The following is a 16465-nucleotide window of genomic DNA, read 5'->3' on the forward strand; positions in this document are numbered from 1 at the left end:
GACAAGCCCCTTTCTGTATCCGCGATGAAGACGTTAGCGAGTCTCGCTCTTCACACCTTTGATGGGCCTTTGAGCGGCCTGACACTGCCACCGCTTGCTCGGGCCCCACCTGATTGTTGCCATTCACGTGATATCTCATTTTAGTGATTCAAGCATGAAATACAGATAGTGATGATGTTACCTTTCATGCCGCATGTCCACAACAACTTTTCGAGGTCCTCGACTCATGAAGCTTGGACTCCTTCTCGTTGAACAAGACTGCATTGCTCCCTTCGGTTTCTCGCTACCCTTGCTCCTTTGTTCATGGACCTTGGTTGCTCTTGAGCCATCATCCCGCTCTTCCTTTCTCGTGGCTTCTCACAGTGCTTCCGTCAGTGCTAAGAGCTCTTCGGCATATTCGTGATGATACACATTTGCTATAATGGGTTCAATTTTTTCTCATTGATGTACAACCATGATGAATTTATGATAGAATCAAGAATGTCACGCAGGTGTTGCCATGGATCTTTTCCATGAAAAAAGTCGTTTCCTGTAATGGAAGTATTATCTTCCATGATAGAAAATGACGTGACATGGAAGTGATTTTTGTCGCGGGTGAACAGCTCTACCGGGACACCACCCACACGTGGTAGTCATCATAACGGGTCGCCATTAAGCTAATTAATGGACATGGGTACCGGATCCGATACCTATTAACAATGTGGCATCCTATTGATCACCTACATGTTGGATTCGTATTATTCTAAGCAAACCATGTGTCAGCTATTTATTCGAACAATTGTCGCACATCCAACAGACTTCGTGCATCATTCTCTGGATGACACCCCCAACCCAATGGAGGCCCATTTAGTTGAAAAAAAGGTTGGCTCAGTCCAAGGCCTTAGTCAAACCTTAGTCATTTCGGCCATGTAAGGTTCGCTAAGGACATGGATGCACACAACTCATTTACGACCCAGGTCCAAACATCCCATTAACAACATGTCCTTGGTGCTTTCGAGCCATTTTATTTTACGATTGTAGTGCTTTCAGCTCCTTTCTGGCCCATTGTGTTTCAGCCCATGGTGATTTTGGCCTATTTGAGCCCCATAGTGCTTTCGGTCAGTTTGACGTCCATGACTTTTGGCTCATGGTTCTTTCAGCCTACTAATAGATCATTGTTTTTCCGGGCCTTTAGTGGCCCTTTGGTTTTTTTATCATTGGTGCAGATAAACTTATCACCATAAGTCGGGAAGTACATATCATTTGACATGAGTGGTAGGATTTCATGTCATAGAATATGATGGACCATTATCTTCTCTGTCCACACAGAGAACATGGCATGCGGAAGGGTACTCGGTAAGCGGAAAATGCCATCGGAGGCTGAGCTCCAGTGAGCTCGTTTTCATTTTTTATTTTTCTGGAGCACGAAAAATTCCAAATTTACTTTTTGAACACACATGCACATGTATACTATGTATATGCAAAATTTCACAGTATTATACGTTTACATGTGGCCTATAGGAAAAAGACAAATACACATTTTTAATGGGCCTTTTATTTTTGTTATTGGGCCAGAAATTTGTTACTTTTGTACAGCCTACAAATCACAACATTTTTCGACGAAATTTAACACGTTCTTGCGGAATACATATAAGTTTTCATGATATTTTTTTAGATTTTTTTGGAACTTTTAAATACGCTTTTTGATTTTTTTCAAAATACCGAGCTCACTGGAGCTCGGCCTCCAAAAATCCGCACTCACTCGGTAAGTCGCTATCCAGCGACCCCACGCGAAATAGGGATCGCCAACTACATGCATACATAGGCCATCTACGTTATAAGATGCGCTATTAGTGGGTCTTGTATGATAGGTCGATCCGTCCATGGGCTACTAGTCTGATTACACATTATTCTGGAGCGTCTGCGGTGATGATGGATGTGTCTATTTCTTCCCTTCAGGAGAGCTATATCTAGCTTACTACAAGACGGACAGAGCTCTCGCATTCATGGGTGTTATATCTGGAGTGGCACATTAGCTCCAGATTTTGGAACCTTCTACTCGACGAAGATTCTGGGAGTCCAGATGGGCCGGCCCAGTTCCGCGGGATGCCACGGCCTGTTTTCTTTGTTTTTTTTTCTGCTCTCATTTTTTGCTTTATATTTATACTATTATTTATACATCAAAATATTCTACATATATACACAAAAAACACTCTATAAAAACACATTTGGAAAATGTTGAAAATTATTTTTAAAATGTTGAATAAGTATTTAAAAATATTGAAAAAATATTTGAAAAATGTTGAAAAAGTATTTGATTTTTAAAAATAAATACTAAAAAAGTTGAATAAGTATAAAAAATTATTAAATGAGTATTTTAAAAAAGTTGAATAAGTATTTAAAAAATGTTGAGTAAGTATTAAAAAATGTTAAACGAGTATTTGAAAAATGTTGAATAAGTACTAAATGTTGAAAAAGTATTTAAAAATGTTGAATAAGTATTAAAAAAATTTGGACGAGTATTTGAAAAATGTTGAACTAGTATTTGAAAAATGTTGAAGTAAGTATCAAAATGTTGAGCAAGTATTTGAATTTTTTTGAATAAGTGTTCAAAAAATGTTGAACGTGTATACATAAAATGTTGATCCCTTAATAAAAAACGGTTTTGACATATACAAAAATGTATAGTGAAAATAGAGAATAATTGGAGAATAAGCAAAAAAAGACATTGAAAAAGGAGAAGAAATAGTGAAAGCCCTGCTCGATTTGAATTAAGTGGTCCGACCTTCTAGTTTAGCACGTAGCCAAGTGGCAAGCAGCTATTTGCTTTACTGTAGTGTTCCACGTGAGAGTAACCTCTGGGCTCGTTTAATACGAGTAATAGGCGCCGTGCTTGCATTCAGCGAGTCCAGCATCCGAGGAAAAACCTACACGCAGCTTACTGCATCGAACTGTCGAGGGAGCTCCTGTTCGGCGCCTTATGCGCCCGAACAGGTTCTTGGCGCCCGCTGCAGCGCCTTGTTGGACCGCACGCGATGGGAAAGGCAGCTACCAGAAATCGCCAAAAAACACAAAAACGGTAGATTCTTTAGGGATCGTACTCAGAACAATCAAGTAGGCAACCATTGTACAATCTTAGATGACCACCAGAACAATTTGTCACTTGTGATTTAGTAGCGCTAAACTGTACATGAACTGGTATGGGCGCGCTATTTATTTATCATTTAGTTTTTTCATTTACTTCTATAAAATCATGAATTTAAAAATTTTCATCGATTTTGAGATAAAAGTTCACAAACTTAAAAAAAGCTCATCGATTTTGAGGAAAAGTTCACAAACTTAAAAAAGTTCACCGATTTTGGAAAAAACTTTTGAAAAAGGTTAAAAAGTTCATTGTTTTCGAGTTCATCGGTTTTGAAAAAAGTTCATCAGTTTTGAAAAAAGTTCATCGATTTTGAGAAAATAGTTCATCGATTTTGAAAAAAGAATCACAAATTTGAATGAAAAAATCGTCAATCTTGAAAAAAGTTCATTGGATTTGGAAGAAGTTCATCGAAATTGAGAAAACAAAAGTCAAATTTGAAAAAAGTTCGCTGCATTAGAAAAGATTTCATCAATTTTAGAAAAATGTGGATGAATTTGACAAAGATCATTGAACGAGGAAGAAGGAAAAAATAAACAGAAAAATAGAAAAAAGAAGAAAAAGTGAAAGAAAAATGCGATAAGGCGAACAAGCGAAGGAAATGTGGGCATCAAGTTACTGTGGCGGGGGGGTTACCACAGTGCGCTGTTAACCAGGAAGGTCTTGGTTAGATTCCCAGCTCTCGCGGAATTTAGCGATCGACCGGGCCGGGCCATTTATAGCGCGAAGTAGGTTTTCTGGAAAATCGTTTCCGGGTTTTGGAAAAATTCTAGAATTTTCCAACCGGTTTTTTCTGGTTTTAGGAACCTTCTAGGGCCAGTTTTTTTGACTCAATTCTGAAGAATAATTGCCGGGAAAATCACAATTGCAAAAGAACTCAACTCTGTCACAGGAATCGTCTAGAATCATTCCACAATCACAAGAGTATTCCAGAATCGTGGGAAATTGATGAGTGTGGCAATTCTGGCAAGCCTCTCAAAACAAAACGATTCAGTTTTAGCAACTACCCCTATTGGACCTACAAATTACCCCCAATATGCCACTCGGGCCAGCCGACCGAGAAGGCCCAAAAATACTCGATTCACCCCCCTGCGTCACTTGTCCCCAGCCAAAACGAACCAGTCGACCTAGGGTTGGCGCCGCCAACCGGACTCCCCGCCCCGACGTCGTCAGATCCGTCGGCGGCGGTCCTCTACGGCGCCTCCCCGTCCAGTCCACGACCATCCCCGACCACCCTGCGCCGCCGCTCCTTCTCCTCCTCCACGAACCAGCTTCCCCGCTCCGCCCCAACCGCCCTGCAACAGGAGGCGCCGCCGACCGGATTCCTCGCCCCGACATTGTTAGATCCGTTGGCGGCGGTCCTCTACGATGCCTCCCCGTCCAGTCCACGGCCATCCCCGACCACTCTGCGCCGGCCGCCCCTTCTCCTCCTCCGCGAACCTGCTTCCTGACCCTGACCCAACTGTCCTACAGCAGGAGGCGCCGGCGCCGGCAACCAACTTCGCCGGTGCTGATGAGCTTCGGGGTAGGGGCGTTACAGACATTTCAGTACACAACTCATACAACAATCACATACTAGAATCACAGAAAAGAACTGGACAGACAATTCTGTGGGCACACGATTCTGGGGGCAGTTTTCCAGAATGACATTCTGAAGAATCATGAGGCGAAAAGAACTGGCCCCTAGCAGGTTCCCTGAACCGGTTTTATGGTTCTTATTTTTTTGTTTTTCTGTTTATTTTTCTTCTTTATTTTTTTCTTTTATTTGACTATTCTGTTTCTTTCTCTTTTTTCCATTTCGTGTTTATATTTCAATTTTTTAGTTTCCTTTTTAGTGTTCATGTTTCAAAAGTTGTTTGGAAACCTAAAAAACCTTTATGCTTTTAAAAAAGTTCAATTTTAAAGAATGTTCGTGTTTTCAAAATTTTGTTCATATTAAAATATGTTCGCATTTTTACAAAATTCTTCGCGAATTTCAAAAAATGTTCATAATATTTTTGTTCATTTTTGGAAATTTTCAATAATAACCAGGATTTCAAAAAAAAATCCTGTTTTCAAAAATTGTTCATAAATTTCACAAAATGTTCTGTTTTTCTAATTTTTGTTCATGTATTAAAAAATTATTCGTGTTTCTAATTTGTTTGGGATTTTCAAAAAAATTCTCTAATTCGAAATTTGTTCAAAATATTCAAAATATGTTCATGATTTTAGAAATTGTTCCCGTTTTGAAATATTGTTCAATTTTTTTGAAAAACGTGAACAATTTAAGAAAAATGCATGCAGCATTTTGAAAAATGTTCATGGTTTTTCTAAATTCTGATTACAAAATTGTTTCATTTTTTCAGAAACAATACTTGGAATATCAAAAAATATATGCGGCATTTCAAATCGGTCGAAAATTTCAAGAAATGTTTCTAAATTGATTTTTCCAAAATCACAACCCTGCTGTCTTTTCTTATAGAGTTTAGCGCCTTAATTTTCACAAGCAGCTGTGTGGTGGGGTGGCAAACTGGTCGTGGTTTTTATTAGGTCGCGCGCGATGCAGCAAACAGAAACGGATTTCGCGTCGATGGGCCGTCCCAGTCGTGCGTCGGCTGTGTGGGTCGAGCTCCTCATCGACGCAGAATGCGTCATATAGGAGGTCCTAGCATGCGACTCACTGATGCACGAACATATGGGCCGGCCTAGTTCGCGATAGTACAGTGCCACATTTTCTTTTCCGCTTTTTGGTCACATTTTTATTTTGTTTTTAAATTCCATTTTACTTTATTTACACTTTAAAATATTCTAAATATATATATATATATTACAGAAATATATTTTAAATAATTTTAATAAAGTCAATTATGCATTAAAAAATATTGAACATGTACAAAAAATGTTGATCATGTATTAAAAAAATGAAGAAATATTTTGATCATGTAGATAAAAAATATTAGCCAAGCCTTTAAAAACATTAGTATTTCAAAAATATTTACCAAGTACAAGGAAATGTTAAATGTGTATTTAAAAAATGTTAACCAAGCATGCAAATAATGAATTTTTTATCATTGTATATAAAAATGTTAATCAAGCATTTGAAAAAATGTTGGACAGGATTTCAAAAATGTGAATCAAGCATCTAGAAAATAATAAATGTGTATACAAAAAATGTTGACCATCGATTAAAAAACTATCCCAATCTTGCTTTTGAAAAAATGTTAATAAAGCATTTAAAAAATTGTGAAATGTGCATAGAAAAATGTTAACCATGTATCAGAAAAATGTTAATCTTGTATTTGGAAAATTTTGATCAAGTATGTGAAAAATGTTTAAAGTGTGTATAATAAAAATGTTGGTTATGCATTAAAAAAATAATATTCTATTTGAAACATGTTAATCAAGCATATGAATTTTTTTAAATGTGTGTGTGTGTGTGTGTTTATGTATACTATGTATTAATAATGTTAAATATATATTGGAAAAATGTTGAACATGTATTAGAAAAATGTTTTTGACATATACGAAAATGTAGAATGCAAAAACAGAAGAAACAGAGAAAACCAAATAAATGAAAAATCAAAAAATAAAAACATGAAAATGAGACAGAAAAGAAAATTGTTAAAAACCACAAAAAAACAAAGCGAAACCCAAATAAAAACAAAATAAAAATGAAGTATAATGATAAGAAATTAAACCCAAACAAAAATAAGAACACCAAACAAAGAACCAAATAAATGAAAAAAAAAGAAAATATAGAGAAACAAAAAAAACCTCTGTTCTTTTATCTCAAGTTGCGTGTGCTTCCTATATTTTCATCGTGGGTAGTGGCTCTTGATGGAAATATGCACTGGAGGCAATACTAAAGTTGTCATTATTATATTTCTTTATTCATGATAAAGATTTATTATTCATGCTAGAATTATATTTATCGCAAACTTAAATACATGTGTGGATACATAAACAAATACCGTGTCCTAGTGAGCCTCTACTAGACTAGCTTGTTGATAACAGGACATGTATTGTTACTTGATAACAGGATCACATCATTAGGAGAATGATGTGATGGACAAGACCCATCCGTTAGCTTAGCATATGATCGTTCAGTTTATTGCTACTGATTTCTTAATGACAAATACATATTCCTCCGACCATGAGATCATGCAACTCCCGGACACCGGAGGAATGCCTTATGTGCTATCAAACATCACAACATAACTGGGCGGTCATAAAGATGCTCTACAGGTATCTTCGAAGGTGTCTGTTGAGTTGGCATGGATCGAGATTGGGATTTTGTCACTCCGTGTATCGGAAAGGTATTTCTGGGCCCTCTCGGTAATACACATCACAAGAAGCTTGCAAGCAAAGTGACTAAGGAGTTGGTTATGAGATGATGTATGATACGTCTCCAACGTATCTATATTTTTTGATTGCTCCATGCTATATTATCTACTGTTTTGGACATTATTATCCACTTTTATATTATTTTTGGGACTAACCTATTAACCGGAGGCTCAGCCCAGAATTGTTGTTTTTTTCCTATTTTAGGGTTTCGTAGAAAAGGAATATCAAACGAAGTCCAAACGAAATGAAACCTTCGGGAACGTGATTTTCTCACCGAACATGATCCAGGAGACTTGGACCCTACGTCAAGACACAAAAGAGGAGGCCACGAGGTAGGGGGCGCGCCTACCCCCCCCCCCCAGGCGTGCCCTCCACCCTCATGGGCCCCCTATTGCCCCACCGACGTACTCCTTCCTCCTATATATACCTACGTACCCCCAAACGATCAGATATGGAGCCAAAACCCTAATTCCACCGCCTCAACTTTCTGTATCCACGAGATCCCATCTTGGGGCCTGTTCCAGAGCTCCGCCGGAGGGGGCATCGATCACGGAGGGCTTCTACATCATCACCATAGCCCCTCCGATGAAGTGTGAGTAGTTCACCTCAGACCTACGGGGCCATAGTTATTATCTAGATGGCTTCTTCTCTCTTTTTGGATCTCAATACAATGTTCTCCCCCTCTCTTATGGAGATCTATTCGATGTAATCTTCTTTTTGCGGTGTGTTTGTTGAGACCGATGAATTGTGGGTTTATGATCAAGTCTATCTATGAACAATATTTGAATCTTCTCTGAATTATTTTATGTATGATTGGTTATCTTTGCAAGTCTCTTCGAATTATCAGTTTGGTTTGGCCTACTAGATTGATCTTACTTGCAATGAGAGAAGTGCTTAGTTTTGGGTTCAATCTTGCGGTGTCCTTTCCCAGTGACAGTAGGGGCAGGAAGGCACGTATTGTATTGTTGCCATCGAGGATAACAAGACGGGGTTTTCATCATATTGCATGAGTTTATCCCTCTACATCATGTCATCTTGCTTAAGGCGTTACTCTGTTTTCATTAACTTAATACTCTAGATGCATGCTGGATAGCGGTCGATGAGTGGAGTAATAGTAGTAGATGCAGAATCGTTTCGATCTACTTGTCACGGACGTGATGCCTATATACATGATCATGCCTAGATATTCTCATAACTATGCTCAATTCTGTCAATTGCTCAACAGTAATTTGTTCACCCACCGTAGAATACTTATGCTCTTGAGAGAAGCCACTAGTGAAACCTATGGCCCCCGGGTCTATTCTCATCATATCAATCTCCATCACTTTAATCTTGCTTTGCTTTTTACTTTGCTTTTACTTTTTACTTTGCATCTTTATACCAAAAAATACCAAAAATATTATATCTATCAGATCTCACTCTCGTAAGTGACCGTGAAGGGATTGACAACCCCTAATCGCGTTGGTTGCGAGTAGCTATCGTTTTGTGCAGGTACGAGGGACTTGAGCGTGGCCTCCTACTGGATTGATACCTTGGTTCTAAAAAACTAAGGGAAATACTTACGCTACTCTGCCGCATCATCCCTTCCTCTTCGGGGAAAACCAACGCAAGCTCAAGACGTAGCAAGAAGGATTTCTGGCGCCGTTGCCGGGGAGTCTATGCAAAAAGTCAACATACCAAGTACCCATCACAATCCCTATCTCTCGCATTACATTATTTGCCATTTGCCTCTCGTTTTCCTCTCCCCCCAATTCACCCTTGCCGTTTTATTCGCCCTCTCTCTCTCTCTATCCTCCCTCTCTATTTGCCTCTTTTCCCTCGCCATGTCAGAACCAAAAAGAGTTGGGGGTTCTCTCCCAAGTTCTAGTACTTTAGACAATCCTGCTATCTTATCTAAACTCTTGAATCGGAATGCTATGGAACAACTTGCCGGAGTTATCAATGAGAACCTTAGTAATTTTGATGACGATGATTCTGGAATTTTTCGTTATTTACTTGATGAATCTTTGAAAGATGCTTGGGATAGGCTGTTAAGGATCCGGGCTAGCTATGTACCCCAATATCACATTGAGGTTTACTTAAAAAGCTTTTATGTTGGGCTACCCACTTCGTTCAAACAAGTTTTAGATTCTATTTTCGCGGGGGGTTTTCTCGAAGGGGACCCCATAGATACCTATGAGAGGATGAAAACTATATTTGGGCACCCCATTAATGAGAAAGCTGAAATCACATCTCTCTTGCTTTCTTACCAAAAAGAATCTATTAAAGAAATAAAAGCTAGCCTAGATGCCAATTTCCACAACATTCTTAATCTATCTTCTACCATTAATGGACATGTACTCTGTCAAAATAGAAAGATTAATTCCATAGACAACAAGTTTGCTCTCTTTTTCTCTAGAACCAAAGATGGCAATACCTAGATCTATCCTCACTTTTATGCCTAGCTAGGGGCGTTAAACGATAGCGCTTGTTGGGAGGCAACCCAATTTTATTTTTATTCCTTGCTTTTTGCTCCTGCTTAGTAATAAATAAATTATTTAGCCTCTGTTTTTCTTGTGTTTTTTGTGTTTAATTAGTGTTTGTGCCAAGTAGAACCATTGGGATGACTTGGGGAAAGTCTTGTTGAACTTGCTGTAAAAAACAGAAACTTTAGCGCTCACGAGAACTGCTGTCATTTTTATTTTAAGAGTGATATTTAGTTAATTATTTTTGCAGATGATTAATAGATAAATTCCTCACATCCATCAATTTATTTTAGAATTTTTGGGGTTCCAGATCTTGCGCTAGCTACAGATTACTACAGACTGTTCTGTTTTTGACAGATTCTGTTTTTCGTGTGTTGTTTGCTTATTTTGATGAATCTATGGCTAGTAAAATAGTTTATAATCCATAGAGAAGTTGGAATACAGTAGGTCTAACACCAATATAAATAAAGAATGAGTTCATTACAGTACCTTGAAGTGGTCTTTTGTTTTCTTTCGCTAACGGAGCTCACGGGTTTTCTATTTTGAGTTTTCTGTTGTGAAGTTTTCAAGTTTTGGGTGAATTCTTTTGATGGATCATGGAACAAGGAGTGGAAAGAGCCTAAGCTTGGGTATGCCCATGGCACCCCCAAGATAATCCAAGGACACCAAAAAGTCAGCTTGGGGATGCCCCGGAAGGCATCCCCTCTTTCGTCCACTTCCATCGGTAATTTACTTGGAGCTATATTTTTATTCACCAACATGATATGTGTTTTGCTTGGAGCGTCTTGTATTATTTGTGTCTTTGTGTATTAGTATGGCACAATCATCCTTGCTGTACACACCTTTTGAGAGAGCCATACATGAATTAAAATTTGATAGAATACTCTATGTGCTTCACTTATATCTTTTGAGCTAAGTAGTTTTGCTCTATGTGCTTCACCTATATCTTTTGAGCGTTATAATTTTGCTCTATGTGCTTCACTTAGATCTTTTAGAGCACGGTAGTGGATTTGTTTTAAAGAAACTATTGATCTCTCATGCTTCACTTAAATTATTTTGAGAGTTTGTTAATAGCATGGTAATTTGCTTAATAATAATATGCTTGGTATTCAAGATTTGTGAAACTTTCTTTTGAGTGTGTTGAATACTAAGAAAAGATTGAAGCATGATAATTGTTTTGAGATATGGAGGTGATAATATTAAAGTCATGCTAGTTGAGTAGTTGTGAATTTAAAGAATACTTGTGTTGAAGTTTGTGATTCCCGTAGCATGCACGTATGGTGAACCGTTATGTGATGAAGTCGGAGCATGATTTATTTATTGATTGTCTTCCTTATGAGTGGCGGTCGGGGATGAGAGATGGTCTTTTCCTACCAATCTATCCCCCTAGGAGCATTCGCGTAATACTTTGCTTTGATAACTTCTAGATTTTTGCAATAAGTATATGAGTTCTTTATGACTAATGTTGAGTCCATGGATTATACGCACTCTCACCCTTCCACCTTTGCTAGCCTCTCTAATACCGCGCACCTTTCGCCGGTATCATACACCTACCATATACCTTCCTCAAAACACCCACCATACCTACCTATTATGGCATTTCCATAGCCATTCCGAGATATATTGCCATGCAACTTTCCACCGTTCCGTTTATCATGACACACTCCATCATTGTCATATTGCATATCCCGGTACACCGTCGGATGCATTCATATAGAGTCATATTTTGTTCTAAGTATCGAGTTGTAATTGTTGTGTTATAAGAAAAATAAAAGTGTGATGATCATCATTATTAGAGCATTGTCCCAAGTGAGGAAAGAATGATGGAGACTATGATTCCCCCATAAGTCGGGATGAGACTCCAGACGAAAAAAGAGAGGCCAAAGAAGCCCAAATAAAAAGAGGCCATAAAAAAGAGAAAAGGCCCAAATAAAAAAATGAGAGAAAAAGAGAGAAGGGACAATGTTACTATCCTCTTACCACACTTGTGCTTCAAAGTAGCATCATGATCTTCATAGTAGAGAGTCTCTCATGTTATCACTTTCATATACTAGTGGGAATTTTTCATTATAGAACTTGGCTTGTATATTCCAATGATGGGCTTCCTCAAATTGCCCTAGGTCTTCATGAGCAAGCAAGTTGGATGCACACCCACTTAGTTTCTTTTTGAGCTTTCATATACTTATAGCTCTAGTGCATCTGTTGCATGGCAATCCCTACTCACTCACATTGATATCTATTGATGGGCATCTTCATAGCCCGTTGATACGCCTAGTTGATGTGAGACTATCTTCTCCTTTTTGTCTTCTCCACAACCACCATTCTATTCCACTTATAGTGCTGTATCCATGGCTCACGCTCATGTATTGCGTGAAGATTGAAAAAGTTTTGAAAAAGTTAGAGTATGAAACAATTGCTTGGCTTGTCATCGGGGTTGTGCATGATTTAAATATTTTGTGTGGTGAAGATAGAGCATAGCCAGACTATATGATTTTGTAGGGATAACTTTCTTTGGCCATGTTATTTTGAGAAGACATAATTGCCTTGTTAGTATGCTTGAAGTATTATTATTTTTTATGTCAATATAAACTTTTGTCTTGAATCTTTCTAATCTGAATATTCATACCACAATTAAGAAGATTTGCATTGAAATTATGCCAAGTAGCACTCCGCATCAAAAATTCTCTTTTTATCATTTACCTACTCGAGGACGAGCAGGAATTAAGCTTGGGGATGCCTGATACGTCTCCAACGTATCTACAATTTTTGATTGCTCCATGCTATATTATCTACTGTTTTGGACTATATTGGGCTTTATTTTCCACTTTTATATTATTTTTGGGACTAACCTATTAACCGGAGGCCCAGCCCAGAATTGCTGTTTTTTGCCTATTTCAGTGTTTCGAAGAAACGGAATATCAAACGGAGTCCAAACGGAATAAAATCTTCGGGAACGTGATTTTCTCACTGAACGTGATCCAGGAGACTTGGACCCTGCTCCAAGGAACAAAAGAGGCGGTCACGAGGGTGGGGGGCGCCCCCCCTAGGGCGCGCCCCCTGCCTCGTGGACCCCTCGTTGCTCCTCCGGCGTACTTCTTCCTCCTATATATACACACGTACCCCCAAATGATCAGAACAGGAGCCAAAAACCTAATTCCACCGCCGCAACTTTCTGTATCCACGAGATCCCATCTTGGGGCATGTTCCGGAGCTCCGCCGGAAGAGGGCCGTCATCACGGAGGGCTTCTACATCATCATAGCCTCTCCGATGAAGTGTGAATAGTTTACCTCAGACCTTCGGGTCCATAGTTAGTAGCTAGATGGCTTCTTCTCTCTCTTTGAGTCTCAATACAAAGTTCTCCCCCTCTCTTGTGGAGATCTATTCGATGTAATCTTCTTTTTGCGGTGTGTTTGTTGAGACCGATGAATTGTGGGTTTATGATCAAGTCTATCTATGAATAATATTTGAATCTTCTCTGAATTCTTTTATGTATGATTGGTTATCTTTGCAAGTCTCTTCGAATTATCCGTTTGGTTTGGCCAACTAGATTGGTACTTCTTGCCATGGGAGAAGTGCTTAGCTTTTGGTTCGATCTTGCGGTGTCCTTACCCAGTGACAGAAAGGGCAGCAAGACACGTATTGCATCGTTGCCATCGAGGATAACAAGATGGGGTTTATTTCATATTGCATGAATTTATCTCTCTACATCATGTCATCTTGCTTAAGGCGTTACTCTGTTTTTAACTTAATACTCTAGATGCATGCTGGATAGCGGTCGATGAGTGGAGTAATAGTAGTAGATGCAGAATCGTTTCGATCTACTTGTCACGGACGTGATGCCTATATACATGATCATGCCTAGATATTCTCATAACTATGCTCAATTCTGTCAATTGCTCAACAGTAATTTGTTCACCCACCATAGAATACTTATGCTCTTGAGAGAAGCCACTAGTGAAACCTATGGCCCCCGGGTCTATTCTCATCATATCAATCTCCATCACTTTAATATTGCTTTGCTTTTACTTTTTACTTTGCATCTTTATACCAAAAATACCAAAAATATTATATCTATCAGATCTCACTCTCGTAAGTGACCGTGAAGGGATTGACAACCCCTAATCGCGTTGGTTGCGAGTAGCTATCGTTTTGTGCAGGTACGAGGGACTTGAGTGTGGTCTCCTACTGGATTGATACCTTGGTTCTCAAAAACTGAGGGAAATACTTACGCTACTCTGCTGCATCATCCCTTCCTCTTCGGGGAAAACCAACGCAAGCTCAAGACGTAGCATGTACAACAAGGATGATTGTGGTAAACTAAAAATAAAAGACTCAAATCATACAAAAACACATATCATGTGGTGAATAAAAATATAGCTCCAAGTAAAGTTACCGATGGACGAAGACGAAAGAGGGGATGCCTTCCGGGGCATCCCCAAGCTTAGGCTTTTGTTTGTCCTTGGATTTTACCTTGGTGTGCCTTGGACATCCCCAAGATTAGGCTCTTTCCTCTCCTTGTTCCATAATCCATCAAATCTTTACCCAAAACTTGAAAACATCACAACACAAAACTTAAAAGAAAATCTCGTGAGCTCCGTTAGTAAAAGAAAACAAACCACCAATTCAAGGTACTGTAATGAACTCATTATTTATTTAAATTGGTGTTAAACCTACTGTATTCCAACTTTTCTATGGTTCATAAACTCTATTACTAGCCATAGATTCATCAAAATAAGCAAACAACACACGAAAAATAGAATCTGTCAAAAACAAAACAGTCTGTAGTAATCTGTAGGTTTCGAGTACGTCTGGAACCCCAAAAATTCTAAAATAAATTGATGGACATGAGGAATTTATCTATTAATCATCTTCAAAAGGAATTAACTAAATAGCACTCTCCAGTAAAAAAATGGCAGCAAATCTCGTGAGTGCTAAAGTTTCTGTTTTTTACAGCAAGATTGCAAAGACTTTCCCCAAGTCTTCCCAAAGGTTCTACTTGGCACAAACACTAATTAAAATCATAAAACCACATCTAACCAGAGGCTAGATGAATTATTTATTACTAAACAGAATCAAAAAGCAAGAAACAAAAATTAAATTGGATTGCCTCCCAACAAGCGCTATCGTTTAACGCCCCTAGCTAGGCATTGATAATTTCAATGATGCTCACATGAAAGACAAGAATTGAAGCACAAAAGAGAGCATCATAAAACACGTGACAAACACATCTAAGTCTAACATACTTCCTATGCATAGGCATCTTATAAGCAAACAAATTATCATAGCAAGCAAAAACTAGCATATTCAAGGAAGCAGAAAGAAACAATAGCAATCTCAACATAATGAGAGGTAATTTAGTAACATGAAAATTTCTACAATCATATTTTCATCTCTCATAATAATTACATGTGGGATCATAAGCAAATTCAACAAAACATCTATCACATAGAATATTTTCAACACGATCCACATGCATGCAAAGTTGACACTCTTCCAAAATAGTTGGATTAACATTAACTAAAGTCATGACCTCTCCAAACCCACTTTTATCAAAAAATTCATAAGATTGAACATTCTCCAAATATGTGGGATCTAAAGTTTACACTCTTCCAAACTCACTTTCAATAATATTGCAAACACTATTATCAATCTCATATTCATCATGGGGCTTAAATAAATTTTCAAGATCAAAAGAAGAATCACCCCAATCATGATCATTGCAACAAGTAGTGGACATAGCAAAACTAGATCCCCAAGCTTAGGGTTTTGCATATTATTAGCACAATTGACGTTAATAGAATTTATAATAACATCATTGCAATCATGCTTTTTATTCAAAGATCTATCGTGAATCACTTCATAAAGCACTTCATCACAATTTTCAGATTCACGAATTTCAAGCAAAACCTCATAAAGATAATCTAGTGCACTCAACTCACTAGAAATTGGTTCATCATAATCGGATCTCTTAAAAAGATTAGCAAGAGGATGAGGATCCATATCAATAGATTTTTAGCAAGCGAAGATGCAAGCAAATAGAAGGCACATGGTAACACGAGCAAATAAAAGGACGAACGGAAGAGGGGCGAATAAAACGGCAAAGGTGAAGTGGGGGAGAGAAAAACGAGAGGCAAATGGCAAATAATGTAATGCGGGGGATAAGAGTTTGTGATGGGTACTTGGTATGTCTTGACTTGTGCGTAGACTCCCCCCCAACGGCGCCAGAAATCCTTCTTGCTACCTCTTGAGCACTGCGTTGGTTTTCCCTTGAAGAGGAAAGGGTGATGCAGCAAAGTAGCATAAGTATTCCCCTCAGTTTTTGAGAACCAAGGTATCAATCCAATAGGAGGCCACACGCAAGTCCCTCGTACCTACACAAACAAATAAGAACCTCGCAACCAACGCGATAAAGGGGTTGTCAATCCCTTCACAGTCATTACAAAGAGTGAGATCTCATAGAGATGATAAGATAGTATTTTTGGTATTTTTATGATAAATAGTAAAAGTAAGGATTGCAAAATAAAAGATAATAGAAATAGCTCGTTAATGGAAGAT

The sequence above is a fragment of the Triticum urartu genome, chromosome 5 (assembly GCF_003073215.2).
Source record: "Triticum urartu cultivar G1812 chromosome 5, Tu2.1, whole genome shotgun sequence".
Taxonomy (NCBI): domain Eukaryota; kingdom Viridiplantae; phylum Streptophyta; class Magnoliopsida; order Poales; family Poaceae; genus Triticum; species Triticum urartu.